We start from the raw sequence: 5,342 nt of genomic DNA on the forward strand, positions 1-5,342 counted from the left end.
CCGTCTTACCGTGGCTGCTGGCACGGAGTTAGCCGGGGCTTCTTCCTCGAGTCCTGTCATGATCGCACACTCGATGAAAGAGCTTTACAAGCGGCATTGCCCTTATTCACTCACTCGATATTGCTGGAACGGGCTTTCGCCCATTGTCCAAGATTCCCCACTGCTGCCCCCCGTGGGAGTCCGGGCCGTGTCTCAGTCCCAGTGTGGCTGATCATCCAAAAAGACCAGCTAAGCATCATTGGCTTGCTCAGCCTTTACCTGACCAACTACCTAATACTACGCAGGCTCATCAAACAGTGCTTTTGAGCTTTCTTCAGGATTTGGACCAAATTGTTCGGCAGATTCCCACGCGTTATCCACCCAGTTCGCCACTTTGTTCTCAACTATTCCGATTCCAGCAAACGGAGGCCGTTAGGTCAAAGCCGTAGCGCGCGCCCTGTAGTTTTGAAGCAGGGCGAGACAACTTTAGCTAGGAGCCTCTTTTCCTTCTGCCCAGCTCCCTGAAAACAACGTTCGACTTGCATGTGTTAAGAATATAGCTAGCATTCCTTCTGAGCCAGGATCAAACTCAGATTTTGACTATGATTAGGCGGGGACAGGATTTGAACCTGCAGTCTTCAGGTCATGAGCCTAATGAGTTGACCAATTCCTCTACCCCGCTTCTTCCCCTGATCTTTCTTTCCTTCTTCCCATAAACATTGATTCTCTCTCCTAACCACTCTTAAATATGTGAAATACACGGAATCGATCCAAAACTACAAGCAAGGGAATCAAGTCTTATTGCCGTAAAGGAAAAATAACCCCTTTCCTTTATATATATACAAGGAACAAGTAGCCTTCGCCACCTATTCCTGAATTAAGGTAACGCAAGAAATCTTTCTCTATGTCAATTCAAAACAAAACAAATGGACGATTGAATCTTGTAAACGAAATTCTTTTGAGAAGAGCTTGCGCCTATTCTTCTCTAAAAATCACCTATGTGGAATGGATGCTTCTACTTGGTTATCATAGACTAGCAAATCCATTTGAGAGCTGTCTTTCTTTGATGGTAGTGTCCTTTCTTCACGCTCACCATCTCTGCAAAGCTTAACAAGATAATCCACGCCAACAACCGAAGCCAACAAGCCTTCGCTCAGAAGCTCTTTCTTCATCTAAGCTTTTAGTAACATTAGGTGTCATCAATAGGGTGGAACACATTAACCAGTAGAAACCTTGCTTCAAGGTAGATTCTTACATGTTTGGAGTTTTGTCTGGATCCAGGTACCTCAACTATTGGCCTTACATGGCCTGACATGGGTATTCCCTCTTTCTAGTCTCACTCTTCTCCAACAGAGCTCCCTCACTGAGAGAGCATTCCTAGTATGCTCCACTCATTCTACGCCAAGCACCCAATCACGGGATCAGAATCATACTCTAGATCATACCTTTCATGAAAGAAAAGGACAGGCAACCGCTGCTAAACCAAGATCTCCATCTCTTGACTCCGTCAATCAATCTTACCTTATAGGGCACAAAGGTATATTTACCATATGAGATGTGTGCACCTACTAAAGGGAATAGAAAGATCTTGGGCACAAATACTCCACTTTTCACGAAAGACATAGATTCACCAATGATTGGTTGGACTAAATACTACATTTATTTGCTCAGAAGAAGGAAAGTTGGCTGTGAGAATGATTTCTCGTACGTAGTCTTTCCTAGGACCATTCCAACAGGATGCTCAGAGGTGGGTGGAGAAAAAGCTCAAAAGGCATACTTCCTGCGCTTTCAGAGGATCTAAATCAGTCTTCATCCTTTTGCTTTTCAAAGCCCCTCACAATAAATATGTAAATTCGTTTCGCACAAATTCAGAGATTTTTGATCTCCTCGAAAGAAAATGAGTTCGATCAGCAACACCGGTCTCCACATCACCAGGATAAAGACCTTCTTTTTACCCATAACCTTTCTCTACAGCATTGGAACCAAGATCGGGCTTGGCATAGTTACGAGGTTCCCGTTCTATTTAACTAACACTAACTGAAGCTAACCGGAAGCTTTCTTCTCATGCGACTCTTGGATCGAAAAGAGGCTGTTGGACTAGACCACGGCTGAAACTGCCAGGCACGGACTAAAAGCTTTTATCAGGGATTCCCGAGTCAAACGACTACCATACATAGCATAGAGCTGGAAGCTGCACTAGTGTACAGAGAAGACTGGATGTGAACACGGGCGGACATTGGCTATGTATGGGGCACTCACTAATCACTATTAGCAGGAAACAACTAGCAGAAAGAAAGATGAATGCACTTTCACTCCTTGCTCTTCAGCATGTACTCACACGAGGGACTCTCAAATCTCTATTTCAAACCATAATATTTCGATCCCTTTACTAAAGTGATTGATAGCAGGGCTAAAAAATCATAGGGCTTCTTTTATTTTTATGTGAACTCACTTCTATTCTATATCAAGATAGGGGCTTCAGTACTTGGCTGACTGCTCGGTGGAAGACCTGGTTCTACCACACAAGGGCAGCTTTCGTAGTCCAGGATTATTTTCCTCATATGTAATTTCACCTCAATGTGGAAATGTCTGATATATTCCAAAATAGAAGGTATTCATGAAGGTCTGTCTTGTTTCAGGAATATAGGTACCGAAGTTCAATAGCGGTAGGTACCAAGGAGAAGAAAAGTCAGGGCCGATTGACAAGACTAGCTAGGCTGACCTTCCAGCCATACTCCATCCAATATCAAACGGAAGTGCTAAAGGTTTCATGTGATGCTGAATTCAATGAACCAGACCTCGAGAATTCGTTCATCCTTTCGCTCTGAGGATTGGTCGAGTACTTGGCCACATGCATGAGTTGTCCAGTTGCCTGGATATCCCATTAAAAAGGCAGGTCTCATATTTGAAATAAAAAATAAGATCAGATAGCGCTCAAGAGGTTTTTCTCCATACGAGAAATCCTTCACTCGCAGGGAATTCAAATAGATGTGTTGAAGATCATCAAAGAATAGAAAAAGATTGAATTCGATCCATCTCCTCCCTTTTCTTTAAACCAAGAGCTACTCCTCCCTTTTCTTTTTTTATGTAATTTCAATACGATTTCGTTTGTGTTCATGTTTTCAATTTAGAACCCCACGGAAGTGAAAAGAAAAAGCAAAATACCCCTGTGATACGCCTTCCTTTACCTTTTCTAGATTGATTGATGTTCAATGGAGGGAAACTTGCCATTCCTTCTTTCCTTTGAAATTGTACATTTTTTGATTCTGAACTAATTGTATCCTTTTTGTTCCCATCGAGCTTTCTTGCCTAGTGACTAAGGATTTTCACACTTGTTGTGTCTATAAAAGATTTTCTCATAATACACTAACAGAAGTGTTAGTGGGATTCACTTTTGATAAGAATCCAAAAGCAAGTTCCCTATACTACCTTCTTTCCCTCCTTTGTTTCTGTCTTGAAGAGGCAGTGCATCCGGCAGGAATCGAACCTACTTTTTGACCCACTTTGCCTTTCTAGGTTGGTGGCCACTTTCACCATTCAGCCATGGATGCTTTAGCGAGTGAACTAGGTTTTTATTTGAGAGCGAACTAGGTTTTTAGTGGTATTCCTTCTCGAGCTTCTATTTCTTCCGTTAAGGGAGATTCAGGAAAAGATGGAATAGGAAGACACAAACAAGATATGGGTAGAGAAGGGGAAGTTACCAAAGTTAGACAAGATTGGAATGGGCATAGGAACATGTATTGATGTACCAGATCAGCTAATGCTCCCAGGTTGATGCGATGTATTCCACCAATTGACTGGAGACTTTATTATTGGTATATCGATCGGCCCAGCACAGATTGAAATAGGAGCCGGTTCGACAAGAAGCTTTTGAAAACGCAATGCACCCAGGTAAATAAGGAACAAGATGAATACAAAAGTTAAACAAGCATCCCACACCCGAAAGGTACCCCACATAGGCCTTCCCCGAAACCCCCAGTCACTAACGTAAACAAAGTAGAAAAAGCACCAATTTCTGTACCGGTTCCGGAAGAGCAAAGAAAAAGGGCATGTTTTGTTAATGGGAACAAGGAACTATTTATAGATGTCGCGATATAAATAACTATACTCATCCGAGCCGCAGGAACATGTACATATGAAATACAAGAATTTCCACCTTGTTGAAGATCTGGTGGTGCTACCTGAAGACTTAAATGAATAGCCATCGCTGTTAAGAACAACCGAGATCCAATGAGAATTTGCGCGTAGCTTTTTGTCTTTGACATAAAAAAATAAGGTTGTAATAACGAAACTGACATTTTATTTTCCTTGCCTTGCAAGTGGAACAAGAAAGACTATATAGTTATTTTGATTCTATAAACAATCAAAGGATTTCGCATGCTTTCCATGGAATGACGGAATTCCCCTTGCTTAGTTTTCGCTCCGCTCGAGCGTGGCACTCCTTGCTTGCGGAGTGACGTATTGGAAAAAGAAGGATTGAACTTCTATACGGGCCCGTCCCCTCTTACCCCTAACTAACAATTATGCTGCTCTCGCCTTTTTGTAATCTTATCTTTCAAAAATGCACTACTAAGTTTTACGGCCTCCTTAGTCACCCTATCCACTCTCGTCCTGTTTTCGGGTTCCCTTTCAGGGGATGAGGATATTTCGATGATTTCTCCCTCCGTAGGTGGAAAACGCATGGGTGAGTAGAGTCTGTGCTTTGCTTTTGGGGGCACCAACAAGAAGCTTCTCGTCCACCCTACTCTGACTTGATTAGCTACTAGTAACTAGGATCGTTCAAACAGAAAGTCAGCAATGCGTACTTCTTTCCTAGTTGAGTGGATCTGCATAACAGAGCCCAATCTTCTACCACAAGCTCTGACCTGACTTGTTGCACTTGATTCACCCACGTAAATAGAAAACTTGGATAATAAAATTCATCCCATAAAATAGAAGTGAGTCCGCATGTCGGCAAATGATTTGGAATTGAAACTGGCTACAGAGGAAACCGAAGCCCTAACTCCCCATTCTTTCTATCTTACATCGCAATCGAGCCCTGGCTGTAGAGTCACTGGTTTCTAATTGCAATGGATTTATGTTTTCTTTGGCTTTTCCATTCGCTTTGTTCAACCCTGATCTGGATAGATAGCTCGGCTTCTATTAGCTGGGAATGGTTTTGTCAAGGAAAGGTTTCACTATACAACAACAATGAAATCACTTCTGATCAAATTGGATTGGATGAATCGGTAATCTTTCTCTGTCTTGTGAGAGAGAGTCACTTGCTGTATTGAGAGAGGGCGGGTGACATGCATTAAGCGAAATTAGTTGTTATGTTTTTTATCTTATTTGCGCGAGAAGACCCTTGACTGAGGAGACGTGTT

At 42.4% G+C, this 5,342-nt stretch overlaps 1 pseudogene; it reads right to left on the bottom strand.

The window, feature by feature from the left end:
• Positions 1-3,566: 3,566 nt before the first annotated feature.
• LOC119301630 lies at positions 3,567-4,394 on the bottom strand (annotated as a pseudogene).
• Between the last annotated feature and the right edge of the window lie 948 nt (positions 4,395-5,342).

Source organism: Triticum dicoccoides, chromosome 1B, assembly GCF_002162155.2.
Source record: "Triticum dicoccoides isolate Atlit2015 ecotype Zavitan chromosome 1B, WEW_v2.0, whole genome shotgun sequence".
Lineage (NCBI taxonomy): Eukaryota > Viridiplantae > Streptophyta > Magnoliopsida > Poales > Poaceae > Triticum > Triticum dicoccoides.